At 35.5% G+C, this 24,640-nt stretch overlaps 1 protein-coding gene across 2 annotated transcripts in view; it reads right to left on the reverse strand.

The window, feature by feature from the left end:
- The window catches only part of st18 (ST18 C2H2C-type zinc finger transcription factor), a 131,851-nt gene that overhangs the window by 98,040 nt on the left and 9,171 nt on the right, over positions 1 to 24,640 (reverse strand). Inside the window, exons 2-5 of one of the 2 annotated variants that reach the window (XM_056451178.1) lie at positions 20,559 to 20,597; positions 20,278 to 20,404; positions 20,077 to 20,150; positions 7,849 to 7,944 (exon numbers count right to left, since the gene is read on the reverse strand). The gene's annotated coding sequence lies outside the window, so the exon portion shown is untranslated. Of the gene's footprint in view, positions 1 to 7,292; positions 7,420 to 7,848; positions 7,945 to 20,076; positions 20,151 to 20,277; positions 20,405 to 20,558; positions 20,598 to 24,640 lie in introns of those variants that run through there. The other variant, XM_056451179.1, reaches the window with a different exon arrangement.

Consider the following 24,640-nt stretch of genomic DNA (forward strand, 5'->3'; position numbering starts at 1 on the left):
ATACTAAACTAAAACATATGCTGAAATAGTTGTCGGTTCATTCCGCTGTGGCAATGGAAAATGAATGAATGAATAAACTATTCAATAACTTTAGTGAGTGTTTATTTTAACATTTACAAATATGTATTTGATTCTAATGATGTATTAGAATTATTTAATGAAACTAAGCAAACATCAACCAACGATGAACAAATTAATAAAAGATAGATAAAAACTTTTACTAAAGCATGTTTTTATTTTTGTCAATTCATTCATCAGTGTTAACTAATCAATTAATGTTAACTAAATGTCACTGGTAAATGCAAACTGAATATAATAAAAATATATCAAAACAAATGAACTTATATTTCAGCTAGTTGGAGACTAAATATTTCTCATTTTACTTAATTTAGCTGCCTTAAACTTTAAATAACTATAACTAAAATAAAACCCACTATATAGATTATTTTAAAATGAACTTTCGCCAAAAAAGAAAAATATAGTAGTAAAAATAAATATTACTATATTTATATATCTTCATTCATTTTCCTTTTGCTTTTGTCCCTTGTTTATCAGGGGTCACCACAGCAGAATGAATCGCCAACTATTCCAGCAAATATTTTACACCGCGGATGCCCTTCCAGCCACAACCCAGTACTGGGAAACACCCAGACACCCTCACATTTACACACACACTCATATTAAGTTTAATCAATTCACCTATAGCGCATGTCTTTGGACTGTGGGGGAAACCGGAGCACCCATAGGAAACCCACACCAACACGGAGAGAACATGCAAACTACACACAGAAATGCCTACTGACCCAGCCAGGACTCAAAACAGCGACTTTCTTGCTGTGGGGTGACAGTGCCAACCACTGAGCCACCGTATCGCCCCTGAATGCAAACTGAATATAAAAAATAAATATATTAAAACAAATGAACTTATATTTCAGCTAGTTGGAGACTAAATATTTCTCATTTGACCTAATTTAGCTGCCTTAAACTTAAAATAACTATAACTAAAATAAAAACACACTATATAGATTATTTTAAAATGAACTTTCTCCAAAAAAAGAAAAAATTTAGTAGAAAATATAAAGTACAATCAAATATTTTTTTATTTATATAGTTATTTATTCATTCATTTTCCTTTTCCTTAGTCTCTATTTCAGAGGTCGCCACAGTGGAAGAACCGCCAACTATTCCAACATATGTTTTACACAGCGTTTGCACTTCAAGCTGCAACCCAGCACTCGGAAACACCAATACACTCTCACATTCACACACACAGTTTTACAATACAGCCAATTTAGTTTATTCAATTCATCCATAGCGCATGTCTCTGGACTGTGAGGGAAATCGGAGCACCCGGAGGAAACCCACGCCAACATGGGGAGAACATGCAAACTACACACAGAAATGCCAACTAGCCCAGCTAGAACTTAAAACAGTGACGTTCTTGCTGTGAGGCGACTGTGCTAACCACCGTACCACCCCTAAATGCTAACTGAATATAAAAAATAAGTATATTAAAACAAACTAACTTATATTTCAGCTAGTGAAGACTAAATATTTACCTAATTTAGCTGCCTTAAACTTAAAATAACTAAAACTAAAATAAAAAAACGATATAGAATATTTTAAAATGATCTTTCACCAAAAAAAGAAAACAAATGTAGAAAGTATAAGTAAAATCAAATATTATTATATTTATATATTAAACATTATTAATAAAAAACTTTAATGATACTAAAATAACACTTAAATCACATTTAAAACACAAATTAATTTTAAAAAGTAGACATGTCGCCAACTTTTAAATATTACTGTACGTTATTTAAGCGTTCTACATTTTATTTCAAATTTATGAGAAGCCAAAAATGATTATTTTACATTATTATTATTTTATATTACCACACTAATTATCCACGTTTCTTTAAATTCAAAATTAATACACTGGGAGAAAAAAAATCAAAAGTTGTAGGCATGAAAAATCGTTAGTGCAAACTTTTTTTCCTCATTATTTCAACCCCATCTATTTAAATCCAACCAAGCAATTCAACTTCACAAGCGAACCGAAACATCAATTGCCATCTATCCAAATCAACATCCACCCCGAAACAATCAGTAATCCACGATCGTCCACTAAAGTCCACTAAAACGAGCTCTTGACTCGCATCTTGGCGACAACCTGCTTTAAGTTTTCGCTGCAATAAAACACCGACACATAATCGAAACGCCACTCTCGCCAATGCATAACTAAACAAAAACTCGCACAAGAACTACACACAGCCGGCACAAAAGTACAGAGCGCGTACGGAAAGACAAACAATGCGTTAATTAAAGTCAAGAGTTTTTTAAGTGAAGAAGAGTGTCTGAAACATGCTTGCGGGAGCGTCACCCCTCTCAAAACACGACCCTGGAAATGACAGCTTTACAAAAAAAAAAGCAGCGCACTTGTCTTGATGCATTTCACAGATCAAACCCTCCATCCAGCCGAGCATCTTTCTCACTGTGGCTGTCTGAACAAACACAGACGCGCAGACGGACACACACACACATAGGGCAGTGAAGGGCCATCTGACTTACCACATCCCTGCTCGCTTTTCACAGCTCCATCAAAGGTGTTGTTTGTGGGGTCGAGGTTACGCCGTGTCTTGCTGTTGTGTCGCGTGGGGAGAGAGGGGAGAAAGCGAGTGGGTTTCAATCCCCCCCTCCCCGTTTGCCCCCCTTCAGCCTTTGTGTCATTCATTTAACGACCAATCTCATTAGGCAGCGACGCACAATGGGCTGAACTATTTTAGGTATAAATGTACCACATGGTGACCCTCGAGGTATAACTCATGAAGGTCCGTCTAATCTCATAAAAGATGGATTGAATAAAAAACAGTTCAGGGGTGTTCAAGTAAAGGTCAAAATTGAGGTGGAAAAATAGATTAAAATAGCTAAATGCTTTGCTTTCAACTTGATGTAAGTTAAAATGTTCAGTCGTAATCTAATAAATGAATGCATTAAATGCCATTAATTAATTTTTTGGTCTTTATTAATGTTACAAAAGATGAAAAATGCAATATGAGCATGATAAATGCATAAAAATTAAATATTAAAATATCAGTTAAATGTGAAATGCACATAAATAATGATTAAATATTTAAATGATGTGCTTTATTTCTTTAATAATAATTTAATGATTAAATAATTGCATTAATGCGATTCATTTTTTGGTCTTTATTAATGTTACAAAAGATGGAAAGTTCAACATTAGCATGAGATATGCATAAAATTAAAAATTAAAATATTAGTTAAATATGAAAAACACATAAATAATGATTAAATATTTAAATTTTGTGCTTTTATTTCTTTAAAAATTATATAATGACTAAATAAATGAATTAATGCATTAATACGATTAATTTTTCTGGTATTTATTAATGTTACAAAAGATGCAAAGTGCAACATTAGCATGAGATATGCATACAAATTAAGTATTAAAATATCAGTTAAATATTAAATGCATAAAAATAAAGATAAAATATTTAAATGTTGCGCTTTTATTTCTTTAATAATTATATAATGATTAAAGAAATGCATTAATGCATTAAATGCAATTAACTTTTTGGTCTTTATTGATGTTACAAATGATGCAAAGTGCAACATTAGCATAATATATAATAAAAATAAATATTATATTAAAATATCAGTTAAATATGAAATGCATAAAAATAATGATTAAATATTTAAATTATGTGCTTTTATTTCTTTAATAATTATATAATGATTTAATAATATAAAATGTATACTATCATTTTATTTATCTAAAATGTATAAATATGTGATTGCCAATACGATAAAAACCAAAACGATCATTTTAAAATCAAAGCCATGTGAAATGTCAAAAATTTGACTAATTAATTAATTAAATTTCCTAAAAATTTAAAAATAGTATAAATAGTATTAATATTATATATACTTTGTAAAATTACTTATAAATAAAATAATATTTTTATAAAATAATAACGATTCATGGCACATTAATAAAAAAAAGAAATTAGTATATGTTATTTGCAGAATTCTATTCCCCTTATATTTCGACAATGCTCAAAATCCTTTTTTGAAAAATAGCTACTACAATTATTATAATATTATACTTGTTATATAACTCCTTATATCATAATAATTACTCGAGAGTTTTGAAAAAAATAATAATAAACAGAGTGCACAATCAATGTCGCGCTGTGGTTTTAAACCAAGCGAAGACAATGTAAAACACAAACCAATAAATAAACGCAAACTATTAATGACAAAAAAACAAACAAAAATCAAATGCAAATAGTATTTTTAATTTGACTCTCTTGATATCTCTACTGTATTCATAACCTAAAAAAATATGATTTTTGGGAGGAGTGCTTCAGCAACTTTGCCCTTCAACACAAGTGATGTTCAGTAAAGCTGTCCTTCTGACTCCATATCGTCTTTCTGTTGATAATTCTATGTAAAATACATTAAGGTGGGACTCACAGCAGTGGCAGCTGTCCATAATCAGCAGAGACATGTCTATTGGCTAACTTGACCCATGTCAGCAGACAAAACAAACACACACACACACACACACCATTAAAAAAAAAAAAAGATTTCTAAAGCCCAGGACTTGCCGAGCGAGGTCACTGGAGATTTTCCAGACAAACGCAATCCGGAGGGGTGGATGGATGTGTGTGTGTGGTGAAGGGGTGGTGGATGGTGTGGTTAAAAGAGGTGGGGGGTGTGGAAGAATAAAAAAGGACAGGCTTAGAATCTCATTTTACCAGACCGCACACAATCTGGGCTCCCACTGAACTATCTCTGCCTGACCGCTTTCTATTTATCCCTTATCAGTGTTTACCAACCGCTACTTCTCTTTCATTCATACTGTGCGGCAGTTCTCTTACTATCAGTCAACAGCTGACACCATGGAACAGCCTCAAAGGCATAGGAAAGGATCAAAACTGAACCAAAGCTGTTTAAACAATACAACAGAGGAAATAAATTCATAAATCCTAATTCTTCCCAACCCACAAGGGTGCAGGCAGATCCTTTATAGTTAGGCCAACAAACGCACCCGCAGCCAATGAGGTAACACTGCTATCAAGGTAGATGCTGAAATATATTCAGAGCAGGAAGAGGAGAAAAAAAGTGTCAAAAAGGCCTATGTAATTTTAATTACACAACATGGCTCGCTGCCTTTTTCATACTTCTATTTCTGACTGCAAATCGATCTACTTTTTTTTTTAAACATTCGATATGTTGCATCACTCCAGCCAATCAGAAAGCGAGCGCTGTGTTACACGTTTTCGCTTAATTGCGAATATAAATCCAAAGTCATCGCATCAAACAGTCAGCGCTAAAAATCAAACGTGTGTAATCTTCCAGCCACGCTCCTGATTTTTTTCACTTGCATTTCTCCAACACACACACACACACACACACACGGCGCTCTGTTTTCCTGGACTACTGTTCAAAAGTTAAGTAATTAATTACATTCAGTCTATCACCAGCTGCTCCACAGCAGATGGAACATTTTTAAAACCTTGTTGAATTAAACCCACAAAATTCATTTGCCTGGATTAACCAAGTGAAGTTTGTGCATGGATGGCTTTGTGGGCTAAGGAGGACAAAACAAAATAGAAAAAAACAGGTAACAAGACGTTACATGGATACACAATTACTCAATGTTTTGGTCGTGTGTAATAATATATTACATTGATGATTAATATTGCGAAGTTGTATTGTCGAATTTATTATAACCGCAGGTCAAGAGGTCACGGAGGATGAAACTGAACCCTCATGACCTTCAACACAGCGGAGGCCTCTTTTTGAGTAGGTTCAGGACTTGTTTTCTGAGCAGCACCATGGACAGTTCCCTGAGCTCTCGCTCCAGCGGAGGAAACTGTTGCTTTTCTCTAATGCAACTCCAAGCCTGGCATTTAAATAGAGAGAATAAGAGAAAACACCCTTCAATTTGTTTAAAAGAGAGAGAGAGAGATCGCAACTGTGTTGCATTAGTAGCTGCGACTAAACTAATAGTTTCAAAGGTGAAACGCATAATCTGGATTTGGTTTCATTTGAGAAATATACTTTACCGCTAAAGATGGATTAGAAGTATCAATTTTTTTAGTCAACAAGGAGATTTGGGATTGACAGAGATAAAACTGTTGTACAGTTTGATTATCTAACAAAACATTTGGGATCAAACGCTAATACAAAAATGCTTTGCATGATGATAAAAAATAAACACTCATATATAATAATAATAAATATAACCAGCGTTTCGTTTAAAGCTTCATTTTAGATAATGAAATAGTAACTTTAGATATTTTTAAATATATTTATTTGGTTTGGAAAAAAAGATCCACGCTATTCTACACCAACAAAAAAATATCAGTGATAAAAAAATAACCTGTTGACATGCTAATGACTTCAGAAAAAGAAGTAAATTGAAGCATAATAAATAAAATGTAATAAATAAAATATCAAAATATGACTACTTTATAAAACACGGTCACATTTCTAAGACACAAAATTTACAAAAAAAATCCTCATACACAAACCAAAGTTGCGTAGCATCTAAAACATCACCTCCTAAATGATACTATCATCCATAAATATGAATCAGAGCTAGCGTTTCTGGTGCTAAACAGAATCTGCGTAAGACCTACTGTAAAGAGAGCGGAGCGAAGGCAGTGCTAACGCGAGCCTAAAGCCTGAAAGTTTGAGATGAAACACAGGAAGGGCTGTGTGTGCTCAGCTGCTGTACCCAAAAGCCCGAGCTTTGTGCTAACACACAATGCTAACACGTCTAAGACTCGCTTAAACCCTCCGGCACACGCACAGGGACTTTAATTTAGGTAGACAACATCTACTGTTATAAAAAATATAGGTCGTTGTTCTTCAAAACGCGCACTTTGAGCCGTCTAATCTGCCTATCGCGCGGTTTAAATACCTAGAAGTCGATCGTGAGTACTAGCAAAAAATGTTAAAAAGTTAATTTGTAGAATAAAAATAAAGAAAAAAAATACTTGAAAGGCTAAAAAGAAATATATATATATATATTATAAAAAAAGTTAATTTTATTTAAAAATAAATTATAATATTTCTAAAAAATGTACATTTTGTTCTAGCGTCCAAACTTTTCTCCCGCGCTAAGCTGTCAGCTGCAACACATCCAGAAACAAACAGCTCGATTTGCTACCCAAACACAAGGACCACAGACGGCTACAGCTACTGTCACATCTCCAAAAAAAAAAAAAAAACAGCAAGCGCAACACCAAACCTACTTGACTGATGCTGAAAGTTAGCTGCGGATTCTGTGCTCCCTGCTCGGCGGATGCTCTAGCGCTGGAGCCGGTGGTTTTTGAAAGGTAGTCCCCAGGAATATGACACACTATGTCTGTGACAGCCCCGAGATAAGCACCTGCGTTCTGCTCTCTTTCTACGTCACACCTCCCTATTCACAAGCTCTCAATATGATGCACATTTGCACATCAACAGCAACCCCTCCACTACCACACACACACACACACACACACACTTCACTCCACTCCCACATCCGCAAAACATAAAAACCAGCGCACAGAGGGGAGGAACAGACAGATTTTTTTTTTCCTCCTCTCTCCACATGCACACACTGATTTATCCTGCTTAGAAGCGCATGCATGTGTGTGTGAGTGAGTGCTCTCGTGGAATTGCATGCTTTAAAAAAAACTAAGTTTCACTCATATATTTTTTGTGATGGGTATTTGGGCATATGTCCTTCCCAAACACCCCCCCCCTCCCTCCCAGTTTACCCCATCCCGCTCCACCCTCAATCTCTCCTCCCCCCATATCAGTTACCATGCAAATGAGATGGAATGTCAGCCTTCGGTAGCAGATGGTCAGAGATGATAACAATGGCTCCACAGACCAGTTCCAATGTCTGCCACTTTATTGCTACGGAAACAACAAGCAGAAGTATATGTAATGAGAGGTCGGCAGGGTGGATGCTTTTTTTTTTTCTTTCGCTTTCTTATTTGCACTTCATGGCCTTTCGTAAATAACTATTACTGAGTTCTTTCTAATGCTGTTACGCGCTGCATGGGTCATTCTGTGGTGAAACTGTGATTTTTAATGACGCTTTTGTGGGATTTGAAAAGTAATTCAGGTTAATGTGCTTGGGCTTTGATAAGATCAGTTCTAATATATATTCAGACTTCATTGTGCTTGATGGTAGCGGTTGACAGCTTTATAGTTTGATTTTGACTTTACAAGCGTCTGTCTTGTGAGAAGTTATAATGATTCACATGAAAAGACTAATCTGAGTTAGGTTGTGCAAAAATCTGTTATCTAAAATGTAAGTTTTGGAATGACCCAGACTGCATCAATTACTTGTACCATGTTGTACTAATAATAATAGTTATCATGAGAGTTTTTTTGACAAACTGAAAACTTAATATGATTAATTGTATTAATTCTGAATTATGTGGGTATCGTTTCCTATTTGAACATAAAAAAAATATAATTAAAAAAATTATATATATATATATATATATATATATATATATATATATATATATATATATATATATATATATATATATATATATATATATATATATATATATATATTTTAAAACAAACAAAATGTATAATTGTCAATATTGATATGTATTGATATCATTAATGATATGTATAAATATTATTATTTTCTCAAATTAATATTTGTCATTACAGGGTTGACCAATTTAGAGTTAAATGCTGGAATTTATAAAAAATGTGTACTTTTTAAAATAATCATCATGTTCATTATAACCCTAAAAAGCTATTTCCCCCCTAAATTGTTTTTTTTTTTTTTTTAAGCTGTGATTTCATTAATAAGTTTGCGATTTTATTTTTCTGGAAGAGTTAGTCACTTCAAAAATATATATATTTTATTTATTTAATATTATATTAATAAAATATTATTTATTTAATTTGATTTAATATGTAAAATGTAAAAATGTATATGGTTTAAAGACATTTTAGTGTCCACATCAAATTAATATTGGCAAACTGATCTTGCATACACAATGCATATTAAATGCAAGCAGATGTATTTAATTAAAAATGACACAACACGCTTTTTCGGACTTATATATGAATAAGTGATTATGCTAAATTTTATGATTTTTTTTAATGTTGTGTAAAGCCTACTAGTTCAAAGGATAGTGGCAAAGTAAAAATATTTATAATGATAATTAGTTTTTTTAGTCATTAATATATTTAATTAACAAATATTTTAATTAGTCTTATCACAAAATAAATAGTTATTTTATTTAATCTTTGAGCGTTTATCTAAACATCTTTTCTATAATGTCAAATATGAAAATCTACTGATATATACAGATTAAAAAATGGTTTTTTTACCATATTAGTAGCATTTAATTAAAAACTACACAACACACTTTTTGGACTTATATATGAATAAGTGATCACGCTTAATTTTATGATTTTTTTAAATGCTGTGTAAAACCTACTAGTTCAAAGGATAATCACAAAGTATAAATATTTATAATGATAATTAATTAGTAGTCATTAATATATTTAATTAACAAACGTTTTGATTAGTCTTATAATTAAATAAATAGTTCCCTCATTTAATCTTTGAGCTTTTATTTACACATCTTTTCTATAAAGTGAAAAATTAAAATCTACTGATATACGTATAAAAAAGTTTAACCATTTTAGTTGTATTTAATAAAAAATGACACAACACACTTTTTGGACTTATATATGAATAAGTGATCACACTAAATTTTATAATAAAAAAAAATGCTGTGTAAAACCTACTAGTTCAAAGGATAGTCGTAAAGTAGAAAAATTTCTAATGATAATTAATTAGTATTTTTAGCAATTAATATATTTAATTAACAAATATAACAAATAAATTAATTAGTGTTCTTTTATCATTAAATATATCCCCCAACCATATTATCTTTGAGCCTATATTTGCACATCTTTTACTAAGTACGTATAAAAAAGTTTTTTTTTTCTTTTGCTTTTTTTTTACTATTTTAATTATATAAATAAGTGATCACGCTAAATTGATAAGTTTTTTAAATGCTGGATAAAACTTACTAGTTTAAAGGATAATCACAAAGTATAAAGATTTATAATGATAATTTATTAGTATTCTTAATCATTATTATATTTAATTAACAAAAATATTAATTAGTCTTATAAATAAATAGTTCCCCCATTTAATCTTTGAGCCTTTGCTTACACATCTTTTCTATAAAGTGACACATGAAAATCTACTGATATATACGTATAAAAATGTTTGTTTTTGGAGGTTTTTACCATTTTACAACACACTTTTTCCGACTTACAGTGCTCAGCATAACTGAGTACACCCCATTTTGAAAATTTATATTTTTATCTATTTCACAGTGAATATGGGTAATATATATTGGTGTGTTTAAACAAAACAGATTTATTTATGCAAATGTAAATTTATTTATTGCATAATTAAATTCATGCAAAATATTGTAAAAAAAATAATTTAAACTACAACATTTCAGCTAAATTTTTGCTATTTTTGACAATTTTATTTAATATTTTTCCCTAACATATAAATTTGGCCTACTAATTTTTGAACCCATTATTGAAAGTTATTTTGTTAGATTAGCTCCAGAATTGGCATCAGTACTGACTAATCTAATGTTTATGCACAAATATAACATTGTATAGCTTACTATTAAAAATATAAATTTAAATGAGAGTTTTGTGAGGGGTTTATATGCTGAGCACTGTATATATGAATAAGTGACCACGCTAAATTTTATGATTTTTTCAAAATGCTGTATATTTTTAAGGATTTATAATGATAATTAGTATTTTTAGTCATTAATATATTTAATTAACAAATATATTAATTATTCTTATAAATAAATAAAGTTTCCTTATTTAATCTTTGAGACTTTATTTACACACCTCATTCTATTATGTGAAAATCTACTAATACATATATATAGTGCTCAGCATATAAGTACACCCCTCACAAATCTCTCTTTTAATAGTTAAACAATTCATATTTTTAATAGGAAGCTATACAATGTTATATTTGAGCATATATATTAGATTAGTCAGTACTGAAGCCAAATCTGGAGCTTATTTAACAAAATAACTTACAATAACGGTCCAAAAACTAGTACAGCCAAATTTATAAGTTAGAGAAAAATATTAAATACAGCTTTAAAAAAAGAGAAAAAAAATCAAGAGAAGCAAAACAATTAGATTTTTTTGCAATATTTTGCTTGAATTTAATTGTATTATCTTTAAATTTCTAAATATGTTTGTTGACTAAAATATTATTTAAATAAATATATCTGTTTAATAAATCTGTTTTGTTTAAATGTACCAAAATACACTGCCTATATTCACTGAGAAATGGAGGAAAATATTCATTTTGAAAATGAGCTGTACTCAATTATGCTGAGCACTGTATATTACTATTTAAGTTGCTGTATTTTTGAAATACAAAATGTTAATAATAGCCCAGAGCAAAGCTTTCAAAAACATCCACTGTCCATCCTCAAATCCACCATATTACATGTACACGCGAGACACAAATGGCCCCGTTTTATAGACTGACCCCTCCTGCGGGTCTGATGTTGTTTGGTGACTTAGAGAAGCAGGACTAGCAATTACGGGAGTGATGAGGTGTAATTCCTCCCTGTAGACTGTCACTTTTAGGGAAAGGTTGAGTAAGGGGGGGGGGGGGGGTGCGTCTGGAGGAGGACAGGGTGTGACAAAAAAGCCAGCGGCGATGATGTCACGGCACTCCTCAGCCCGCTGACTTTTGTAAATACACACACGCGCAAACGTGCACCCATCAGCCAGAGCAAACAGCGAGTGAGCCTTTAACAAACAGAGGCCGGATTACAATGACAAAGAGCGCCACACTTCTGGAGGGCGAGCAGAGGGTTGGAGGTGGGGGGACGCCGATGGCCAAGTGCTCCAAAAATGAGTGAAAACGCACGAGGGGCCCACAAGATGCTCCCATCTGATGTGTCTCTGCATGTGTGCGTCCGCGCCAAGACCCCTTCAACCCCCCCTCCCCGCCGTCCGCGGGTTCGCAGAAAGCTCATATCTGTTTTGTTCTTTTCTCCAGAGGATAAGGCGAACGCACAATGTCCGCCGAGTTTTTCATCAACCGAGCGTGAATTTTGAGGAACAGAGACAGAAGGGCAAGTCATTACAAAAGGTTTGGCGGTTGATCTGGTTGTAGATTTCATTTGAAAGTCTAATTCCGCAACTGCTTTTTTTTTTTGTCACTTCTATATGTGCGAGAGGACAGATTGCCAGGCCGTCGGACGCACTTACAACATGAAACTACATGTTTCTTTCTTCCGTAATCTCCTGTGACACAAGTGAGGAGTTGTCGCTACAAGCGTCTTATTTATTAGAAAAGCGCTCTTGGAGATTCAAAAGACTGCACTAAATCAAGACGTCGCTAAATCTCTCGTAACAGATGGTGAAAGAAAGGAACATGACATATAAATAAGTTTTAAAAGGGATCAACTTCGTTACAACAGTCTTGATGAAGCGGAGAAATCCATGAAACAAACAGCGGAGACATTAAACAAAAAGGAAATCCTTGAATATTCTGGCATTAAAAGTCGAGTGTTTAATGCTGCTTTCCAGTGAGGATGTGCATCAGGAGATAGAAGTGAATAAAAGTGCATTCTGGGTGTTTGATTTGGGGTTTTAGCATAGTTAGATCTCTTTAAAACAAAAGAAGTTTTAAAAAGGATCAACTTTGTTACAGCAGTCTTGATTAAGCTGAGAAATCCTTGAATATTCTGGCAATTAATGTAGAGCGTTTAATGCTGCACAAATGCTGCTTTCCAGTGAGGATGAGCATTGGGAAGTGGACGGGAATAAAAGTGCATTCTGGGTGTTTGATTTGGGTTTTAGCGTAAATCCACTTTTAAAAAAATAAGTTTTAAAAGGGATCAACTTTGTTACAATAGTCTTGATAAAGCAGAGAAACCCTTGAATATTTTGGCATTAAAAGTGTAGTGTTGGGTGACGCAATGGCGCAGTAGGTAGTGCTGTTGCCTCACAGCAAGAAGGTCGCTGGTTCGAGCCTCGGCTGGGTCAGTTGGCGTTTCTGTGTGGAGTTGACATGTTCTCCCTGCGTTCGCGTGGGTTTCATCCTGGTGAATTGGGTACAGGTGAATTGGGTAGGCTAAATTGTCTGTAGTGTGTGAGTGTGTATGAATGTTTCCCAGATACAGGTTGCAGCTGGAAGGGCATCCGCTGCATAAAACGGGTGCTGAATAAGTTGGCTGTTCATTCCTCTGTGGCGACCCCGGATTAATAAAGGGACTAAGCTGAAAAGAAAATGAATGAATGAATGAAGTCTAGTGTTTAATACGGCACAAATGCTGCTTTCCAGTGAGGATGTGGATCAGGAAATAGAACTGAATAAAAGTGCATTCTGGGATTTTGATTTGAGGCTTTAAAAAAATTAGACCCCCCTTTTTTTTTTAAATACGTTTTATATACGTTTTATTTATACGCATAATTAGATCTCTTTTTTTTTAAGTAAGTTTTAAAAGGGATCAACTTTGTTACAGCAATCTTGATGAAACAGAGAGATATCACCGGACATGAGACAAAAAAGGAAATCCTTGAATATTCTGGCATTAAAAGTCAAGTGTTTAATGCTCAGGGTATATGCAGGAATCCTAAAGATGATTTCAATACCTTTTTAAGACCTTTTAAAGACCTTCTCAGAATATTTTAAGACCTCGCCGCCACTTCAAGTTCTAATCAGTATCAAACCTTTAACTAAAACAGTTGTGGTAACACTTTACATTTACATTTAGTCATTTAGCAGACGCTTTTATCCAAAGCGATTTACAAATGAGGACAAGGAAGCAGTTTACACAACTATAAGAGCAGCAGTGAACAAGTGCTATAGACAAGTTTCAGGTGTGTAAAGTCTAAGAAGCAAAGCATTAGTAATGTAAGTTTTTTTTTTTTTGAGAGAGAGTACAGTTAGTGGTATAGCCAGAGAGGCAATTGCCGATTAGGAAGGAAAGTGGAGACTAAATGGTTGCGTTTTTAGTCGTTTCTTGAAGACAGCAAGTGACTCTGCTGTTCTGATGTAGTTAGGGAGTTCATTCCACCAACTGGGCAGATTGAATGTGAGAGTTCGGGAAAGTGATTTCTTCCCTCTTAGGGATGGAACCACGAGGCGACGTTCATTCGCAAGTTTCTGGAGGGTACATAAATCTGCAGAAGTGAGAGCAGATAAGAAGAAGCAAAGCCAGAGGTCGCTTTGTAAGCAAACATCAGAGCTTTGAATTTGATGCGAGCAGCAACTGGCAGCCAGTGCAAACGGGTGAGTAGCAGAGTGACATGTGCTCTTTTGGGTTCATCAAAGACCACTCGTGCTGCGGCGTTCGGAAGCAGCTGAAGAGGTTTGATAGAGTTAGCTGGAAGCCCGGCTAGTAGAGAGTTGCAATAATCCAGTTTGGAGAGAACAAGAGCTTGAACAATAAGTTGAGCTGCATGTTCAGATAGGAAGGGTCGGACCTTTCTGATGTTATAGAGTGCGAATCTGCAAGATCGAGCAGTTCTAGAAATGTGGTCAGAGAAGTTTAGTTGGTCATCAATCATTACTCCAAGGCTTTTTTACCATTTTGGATGCAGTAATGGTTGCCCCAAAAATTTGTTTTAAAAGGGATCAACTTTGTTACAACAGTCTTGATGAAGCGGAGAAATCCTTGAATATTCTGGCAACTAAAGTCGAGTGTTTATTGCTGCACAAATGCTGCTTTCCAGTGAGGATGTGGATTGGGAAGTGGAATGGAATAAAAGTTCATTCTGGGTGTTTGATTAGGGGTTTTAGAATAATTAGATCCCTTTTAAAAAAATAAGTTTTTAAAAAGGATCAACTTTGTTACAGCAGTCTTGATGAAGCAGAGAAATCCGTGAAACAAACAGCGAAGACATGAAACAAAAAAGAAAATCCTTGAATATTCTGGCATTAAAAGGCAAGTGTTCAATGTTGCTTTCCAGTGAGGATGTGCATTGGGAAGTAGAAGGGAATAGAAGTGCATTCTGGGTGTTAGATTTGGGGGTTTAGCATAATTAGATCCCTTTTAAATATATAAGTTTTAAAAAGGATCAACTTTGTAACACCAGTCTTGATGAAGAAGAGAAATCCTTGAATATTCTGGCATTATAAGTCGAGTGTTTAATGCTGCTTTCCAGTGAGGATGTGCATTGGGAAGTAGAAGGAAATAGAAGTGCATTCTGGGTGTTTGATTTGGGGTTTTAGCATAATTAGATCCCTTTTAAAAATGTAAGTTTTAAAAAGGATCAACTTTGTAACACCAGTCTTGATAAAGAAGAGAAATCCTTGAATATTCTGGCATTAAAAGTCGAGTGTTTAATGCTGCTTTCCAGTGACGATGTGATTAGGGAGTGGAGGTGAATAAAAGTGCATTTTGGGTGTTTGATTTGGGGTTTTAGCATAATTAGATCTCTGTTTTTAAAAAATAAAGTTTTAAAAGGGATCAACTTTGTTACAAGAGTCTTGATGAAGCAGAGAAATCACCGAACATAAAACAAAAAAGGAATCCTTGAATATTCTGCCATTAAAAGTCGAGTGTTTAATGCTGCTTTGCACTGAGGATGTGCATCAGGAAGTGAATAAAAGTGCATTCTGGGTGTTTGATTTGGGGTTCAAGCAAAATTAGATCTTTTTTTTTAAATAATAAGTTTTAAAAGGGCTCGACTGTTACAACAGACTTGATGAAGCAGAGAAATTGCCAGACGTGAAACAAAAAAAGGAAATCCTTGAATATTCTGGCATTAAAAGTCGAGTGTTTAATGCTGCTTTCCAGTGAGGATGTGCATCAGGAAGTGGAAGTGAATAAAAGTGCATTCTGGGTGTTTGATTTGGGGTTTTAGCAAAAAATAAATAAATAAATAAAAGAAACGTGGCACAATAGGTGTATATTAGAGGGAAAATTAGAGCTAAAGTGGGCGAAATGAAATGACATGTCACACAAAGGTCTGCGTTTTTCAAAGTACACTGCATGTTTGGAGAAAATGTTTGATTGCGTTTATAAAAGTATCACACTGGGTCACACATAATGTCTAAAAGCTTTTTGCATTAGTCCGCCAATTATGTAAGCAAAGTTAAATGCATCTGGACCCTGTTGTTTATGTGCCTTAGTCAATCCTACACGCACTATGACGAATAACTCTATACTTTAGACAGAAATGCTTACAGTGTCACATTTACTGCGGTATTTTAAAGACCCTTCCAAACATTTTGAGAGCTAAATTACAGCGTTCGAGTCCGGTGTGTTTAAAAACGAGACAACAATGCGCACGGATTTCTTGTGGCCTATTAGCACCTAATAGTCCAGGAAAGCTGGCAATTATGTACAGTACTCAACCTCGACTAGTATGCAGTTTTACTTGTGTGGATAACAAAAGAAGATGTTGAAAAAGATGTTCATGCTGCTCTGGTTCCAGGGTCTTTCAAGTTCTAAAAAGGGACAAACTATACCATGAAAGTCATGTGATAAGTTATTGTGGGAAACCAATTAAATTATTCAGTGGAAATCTTCACCTCCACCACAGCTGCCAAGTCTAATTAAAGCTATTACATATTCATTTTTTGGTGAGTTTTATTGCCGAGTGGTGTGGCCAAAAATCAGTATCACCGAATTATTTAAGATTCTACTGGTGTCTTACATTACTAGACTTTTAAATAGGCTTATAGTTCATTATTTTACAAATCAAGAGTACACAGAATTTAAAAATAAATATTGTCAGATATTATTTCACTACCAAAATAATTCAAAAACAGCCTTTTTTCTATGCCCTATTACAATTTGCGTGAATTGTAAACGTAGTGGGTAACACTTTAGAATAATGGTCCATTAGTTAATGTTAGATAATGTATTCAATAACATGAACAAACAATTAGTAATACATTTATTACTGTATTATTTCATCATTGTTATTGTTAGTGTTATTTAAGTTAAATAACATTAGTTCATGTTAGCACACAGTGCATTAGCTAATGATAATAAGCACAACTTTGGATTTTAATAATGCATTAGTTCATATTGAGCTGCGATTAATAAATATGGCGATGCGGTGGCATAGTTGGTAGTGCTGTTGCCTCACAGCAAGAAGGTTGCTGGTTCGAGCCTCGGCTGGGCCAGCTGGCATTTCCGTGTGGAGTTTACATGTTCTCCCTGCGTTCGCGTGGGTTTCCCCCACAAGTCCAAAGACATGCGGTACAGGTGAATTGGGTAAGCTAAATTGTCCGTAGTGTATAAGTGTGTATGGATGTTCCCCAGTAATGGGTTGCGGTTGGAAGGCCATCCGCTGTGTAAAAAACATGCTGAATAAGTTGGCGGTTCATTCCGCTGTGGCGACCCCAGATTAATAAAGGGACTAAGCCGAAAAAAAAATGATTGAATGAATTAATAAATGCTTTACAACATTATTCATGCTTAGTTAATGTTGGTATGACATTACCTAATGGACAACATAGGCTCATTCTGAAAAGGTAGCCCTATATACAGTGCATCCGGAAAGTATTCATAGCGCTTCACTTTTTCCACATTTTTTTACGTAACAGCCTTCTACACACAATACCCCATAATGACAATGTGAAAAAAGATTTTTTGAAATTGTTGCAAATTTATTCAAAATAAAAAACCTGAAAAATCACATGTACAGAAGTATTCACAGTCTTTGCCGTGAAGCTCTAACTTGAGCTCAGGTAGATTCTTTTTCCACTGATCATTCTTGAGTTGTTTCAGCAACTAAATTGGAGTTTACCTGCAGTAAATTCAGTTGATTGGACATGATTTGAAAAGGCATACACCTGTCTATCTAAGGTCCCAGGGTTGACAGTGCATGTCAAAGCACAAACCAAGCATGAAGACAAAGGAATTGTCTGTGAACCTCCAAGACAGGATTGTCTCAAGGCACAAGGCTGGGGAAGGTTACAGAAAAATTTCTGCTGCTCTGAAAGTTCCAATGAGCACAGTGGCCTCCATCATCCGTAAGTGGAAGATGTTTGGAACCACCGGGACTATTCCTAGAGCTGGCCGGCCATCTAAGCTGAGTGATTGGGGGAGAAGGGCCATAGTCAGGGAGGTGATCAATACCCAATGATCACTCTGTCTGAGCTCTAGTGTTCTTCTGTGGAGAGAGGAGAACCTTACCGAAGGACAATCAACTGTGCAGCAATCCAACAATCAGGCCTGTATGGTAGAGTGGCCAGACGGAAGCCACTTCCCGCCTGGAATTTGTCAAAAGGCATCTGAAGGACTCTCAGACCATAAGAAACTAAATTCTCTGGTCTGATGAGACCAAAATTGAACTCTTTGGAGTGAATGCCAGGCGTTACATTTGGAGAAAACCAGGCACCGCTCCTCACCAGGGTAATACCATCCCTACAGTGAAGCATGGTGGTGGAAGAATCATGCTGTGGGGATGTTTTTCAGGGATAGATGAATGCAGTAATGTACAGAGACATCCTGAATGAAAACCTAGTTCAGAGTGCTCTTGACCATAGACTGGGGCAACAGTTCATCTTCCAGCAGGACAATGACCCAAAGCACACCGCCAAAATATCAATAGAGTGGCTTTACAACAACTCAGTGAAGGTCCTTGAGTGGCCCAGTCAGAGCCCAGACCTAAATCTTATTGAACATCTCTGGAGAGATCAGAAAATGGCCGTACACTGTCGCTTCCCATCCAACCTGATAGAGCTTGAGAGGTACTGCAAAGAGAAATGGGCAAAAATTCCTAAAGACAGGTGTGCCAAGCTTGTGGAATCATATTCAAAAAGACTTGAGGCTGCCAAAGATGTATCAACAAAATATTGAGCAAAGACTCTAAATACTGATGTACATGTGATTTTTCAGGTTTTTATTTTTAATTAATTTGCAACAATTTAAAAAAAATCTTTTTTTCACATTGTCATTATGGGGTATTGTGTGTAGAATTTTGAGGAAATAAATTAAATTAATCCATTTTGGATATATATATATATAAAATCTGAAAAATCTGACTCTGTCAGTAAAAAAAGCAGTCAGACACAAATGGCTACAACAAGAGCGACCAACCTTAAATAATTGGATAGATGCGACTATTGAGATTTATACAACGACTATCAATTCTGTAGTCAACTTAAAGAAGGATATATTCCTGGGAAAATTGAGGAAATGGGTAGAATATATTTCCGATAGAAGACCAGATTTTGTTGTTTTAAACTAACAGAAGGTGCTCAACTGATAGATAAATACATGCTAATGTGTTTTTTTTTTTTTTTATTTATATTTATATATATATTTATATATATATATTTATATATATTAACAATGTATTCTGTGTAATACCTATGTGTATATAATGAAGGTGGTCATGATATTTTGATATTTCTGTTAAGTTTCTTTTATAATTTAACAAAATTTAAGTTATATATAGTTAGCACGCAAAGGCAATAATGTATGTCAATTGTATGTCATTTAAGATCACATATTGAGATCCAAATGTAACGAAACATTGTCTGATTGCAAAAATAATAAAAATTTGGAATATTATATATTGATTTTTTTTATCTTCTATAGTTTCAGGTTAGGAAAAGTATTTACAATATTATTTATTTATTTATTACAATATTATAAAAAAAATGACATAAATTAACAGTAAACCTTTTTTGGACTCAATCTATAAGGTTCTTGTGTCCTTTTGGTCCATCAACAGCTTAATTCCCCATTCATTATGAACACAAGCAGCATGAACACACTTCAAAATGTGGCCTTTCTATAGTGAAGTGTTAAAACAGCAACAGCATAAGTAAACACTGACAACTGAACTATAAAATCTAAAAAGAAATGTATCACACCCGGCATCATTGTGGTGACAAACTGGGCTTAGCTCAGGTGCAGCAAATTGTCTTAACAAGGCGCATAATAAGTGGAATAGACTCCATCTGTGTCCGCTGATAGTGTGTCAAATGGTTTAAAAACACCTGTGAGAGAGACTCACCTGTCCATGACTGCTCTCTCAATCAAAGCACGAGCGTCCCAAGCAAATGGCAATTATAAGATGCCGACCAATACCTGGAGAACAGCTTGATCAGATTAAAATAATTCACAGATCATGGGAGAAGTATGAAAATGTCATTGACACTGACTCCTGCATTTTGGATTTCACGAGTCTATAAGGATTGGAAACTATAGGACTCACAGGTGCGACAACCTGAAGTCCTCCAGGGATGTTTGCAATGTGCTGCTGTAGTCCTTGTTAACAAGGTGGTCTCCAGCATTGCCTGAAGTGATTATCTATGCCTTCCTAACTAGGTGCCTCCATGGACCTGTGGGCAGAATAGCAGATGTGTGCTCATATTTGGGTAACAGAAACCCAAAGATGCAGTGCAGAATGCGGTCATTGTCTGACCCATCTGGCCAAAATCACTGGAAAATTAAGTAATAGTTCAGCCAAAAATTAAATCGACATTATTTACTCACCCTCATGTCATTCCGAAGATGGATGACAGACTGATTTCTCTGGAAAAGAAACAAAGATGGTTTTATTATCGAAAATATTCCTTTAAATGAAGGGGGAAATTATTCTGAATAACAGCATACATTTCAGTATGTGTCACCTAAAGTTCATCAAAAATCAAGGCCTGAAGTTTAATAAACCAGTGGTCCCCAACCTTTTTAGCCAACATAGGCTCATTCTGAAAACGTAGTCCTATATACATTTCTGGGGATTGCGAATTATGTAGCCAGAGGTACGTATGGCTGCATTTCGTTTTTAAAATGAATGCTAGGGGGCGGTATGATGCTGTTCCTTTTCGCGCTTACCAGCTGACCGCTTACCTCCATATAGACGGCTTTCCTTCTGTAACCAGTTTGTCCAGTTAGCTCGCCATGTACGTCGGTGGACTTAAGACGCAAAGAGGAGTTGACTACGACGACAGAGTTTAAGTCCGGTGAAGAACGATTCCAGAAGCCAAAAGATAAAACAAACAAGTAAATAACAGAGTGAGAATGTGGTAAAATCTGAAAACGTGGTAAAAATCAGGTTTTCCTCTTCTGGATTGCTTTTTAAAACTGTCGGTTGGGTTTAGGGAAGTGGGTGGACGCTGGTCAATCGATGCTTTTGAAAATACTATTGGTTGGGTTTAGGAAAGGAGGAGGGTGGGTCAGTCGATTGTCAGTCAGTCATTCAGTCAGTCAAACAGTCAGTCTGACTGATGGATTGATGAATTTATGCAGGAATGCACTTACGCGAGAATGGCACTTGCGAGAGAAATTTCAGATCTGAAAAAGCATACACAGCGGCCTCTGGTGGATTTGCGAAAACAAAAAACTGCAAAAAACATAGTTCCTAGGATGCAGTTGGTGCTCTCCAGATATAGCTGTACGTTTTCAGAATGAGCCTTATCACCGCGGACCAGTCATATCTAGTCATACACTTGACATTTTTTTTTCTCAGTGTTTCCTCAGAGGATGACAAGCTGACAAACAATGCTGCAACTCTCATACATGTTTTACTGAAGAAGAAAATTAAAAAGCACTGCAGTGGTTGTCTAAGATAATTAGTCTACTGAAATCTGTATATTCCAAACAAAATATGAAGCTGATCAGTCAGTTCTTGTCACGTGACTTACGTTGCAATTAGGCATTCTGAAGATATTTTCAACTGGGAGCGCCGGGAAGGTGTGAGAGCGTTGCGCTGCTTCCATGCGTCACTTCTAATAATGCATGGGACGATAACCAGTTTTAAGGTTTGAAAAAGTCAAGGTATACTGTGTGTATTTTTTAAAATGTATTTTGTTGTGTTGTAAAAAAAATCTGTGTTTTTGAAACTAATGAAGAGCAGAAGCCAATGATTTATTTTAACTCTTTAGCCTGACATGTTTACAATTCCAAAATGTTCTAAATGCTTTCTAAAATGAAATATAATGTGTAAAATGGAGAAAAAAGTTTTTTTTTTAACTCAGATATTTAAAATGAACATATTTTAGAGCAGTAATCACAATAGCGTGAAACCGTGGTATTTTTATCCAAGGTTATCTTACCATCAGAAACTTATACTGACCCATGCCTTCTTTCAATATGCACGCACAAGCCCTACACGAACGAACGAACCTATGCGATAAAAGACGTGATATGTGAATGGCCCCTAGTCAGTCTTAAGGCCGCCATCATTTGCAATCTCCAGCAGTTGATCTTCTTGCACAGACATGCTAGATTAACCTGATTTGTTGACAATGGGTTGCGGATTTATTCCTTGGCAGTTTGTGGGTCCTTCACTGGGCCTTTTCCCCTTCACAAATAAACTTTCCAAAGAAGCCTGTTTCTTACTCATTTTGCTAGCTTTGGGGTTAAATGTTGTCGCTCAAGTGACCGAGATGTAACCAAGACAATACAGTCATTTTTCAAAATAAAGATCGTTATTTTGACTCCGATAGTAAATCAAATAAAAAAAAAACTAATGATTTCTTGTGCAGCCCGGTACCATTTAATACACGAACCGGTCCCAGTCCACATCCCAGGGGTTGGGGACCACTGTTATAGTCCTATCCTGAATCTTTTTAAAGCTTCAATGTTCATTTAAAGACATGTCAAGTCTCTCCTCTTTTTGATTTGTTTTTTTCAGCAATAAATTAATATTTAAAGAGTTCACACTTAGCTGATGATTGATTATGAAGCTTGTTTGGCATGCAGTCCGAAGAGAGAGCCCTGAGCTCATATAATGAGCCCGGGGCTCCCTCCCGTTTGCAAGGCGAGAGGGGAGTTTGAGCTCAGGTAGATCTCGAGAACTCCCCTGCTGTAGTAGCTAATTAACAGACAGTGATTGCTCTTAAAGGTGCAGTAGGTGATTGTCTTCAGAAACATTTTTGTTGTGCTGGTTAAAAGTCTCTTCACATTCCAATAGTACTGATTAAAGTAAATGATCTAAATGTATTTTTATTTTCTGGGTAAGGCATTAGACTAAAAAATGTTCATCCAATTAAAATAGTGTCGGGTCGACATCTCCCATAAGTCTGATAAGTAGCTCAAACTGTCAGATGCAGATGCAGATTTGAACTAGTACACACCTGTTTGTACGCAGCTCCGCTGTTTATGCATACACGTGCTGCGCGTTCATGAGAGAGAGAGAGAGAGAGAGAGAGAGAGAGAGAGAGAGAGAGAGAACGAGCGTGAGAGCGAGCAGTAAAACATGCTGAATCAAAACTTTTTTAAAATCCTGAATCAATATTGGAGTTATTTTGCACGCTGGAGGAAGGATGACACCATGGCTGAAGTATTTCTCTTAGACAGGTAACGTTATGTTTTTTTTAAAGATTTATTTTTGGCCTTTGCCTTTATTTGATATGACAGTATTTAGACAGGAAGCGAGGTTGGAGAGGGGGGGGGGGGTGATGTCCTCGAGCCGGGATTCAAACTCGGGACACCCTGAGGTGCACCATACTGCACCATATGTCGGCGCGCTAACCACTAGGCTATTGCGCCAACGTAATGTTATGTTTTAAAACTATTTTAGTCACGCAGAGCTGATGTAGATTGAATTGTTATTAATGGGCTATATGCACTGAAGTGTTGTTCAGCCACTGAAATCTTCCGGCGATAGATTGATGTGACTATTTTCATAAGGGACCTTTTACAGCATCGGTAATGTAGATTTTATTTAGTTTAATAACAAAACATCAGTAAATATCGCTTTTCCACCTAGCCTGCTTTACTGAGGTCAGGTTGGTTTTATATTCACATTGGTTCATTTTTGAACAATGACAACCTGCGACACGTTCCCTATATTGTTTACCGCTACTCTGAATATTCGGTCAGATATAGCATGTAAGTATGGCTTAGTAATGAGTGTAATGTCATCTTTAAGGTGCGCGTGCTCATGTTTTCAGGAGGCGTGGCTTTGGACGGCAGGGGAGGGACTGTGTTTCAGAGATTTATGTTAACAGGCTAGCATTGTGGCAGATCACCTACTGCACCTTTAAGAGATAACTACTTACTAGGAGCATGTCTATGGTGCCGTTATGAATTAGTCAGTTAACTTAAGTTGCATATTTTTGGACGATGGGAGGAAATCGGAGAACACGGGGGAAAACCCACGTGAGCACGGGGAGAATGTGTAAACTCTGCACGGAAACGTCGGCTGGCTAGGTAATGACTAGAAAAAGTGATGTTCTTGCTGTAAAGCAACAGTGCTAACCACTTGGCCACTGTGGTTCATTTTTAAACAATGATGACCTGTGACACGTTCCCTATATTGTTTACCGCTACTCTGAATATTCGGTCAGATATAGCATGTAAGTATGCCATAGTAATGAGTGTAATGTCATCTTTAAGGTGCGCATGCTCATGTTTTTAGGAGGCGTGGTTTTGGACGGCAGGGTGTCATAGACTGTGTTTCAGAGATTTATGTTAACAGGCTAGCATTGTGGCAGATCACCTACTGCACCTGTAAGAGATAACTACTTACTAGGAGCATGTCTGTAGTGTCTTTGAGTTGTCAATTAGTCAATTAACTTAAGTTGCATATTTTTGGACGATGGGAGGAAACCGGAGAACCCGGGGGAAAC

Source organism: Danio aesculapii, chromosome 24 (assembly GCF_903798145.1).
Source record: "Danio aesculapii chromosome 24, fDanAes4.1, whole genome shotgun sequence".
NCBI lineage: Eukaryota > Metazoa > Chordata > Actinopteri > Cypriniformes > Danionidae > Danio > Danio aesculapii.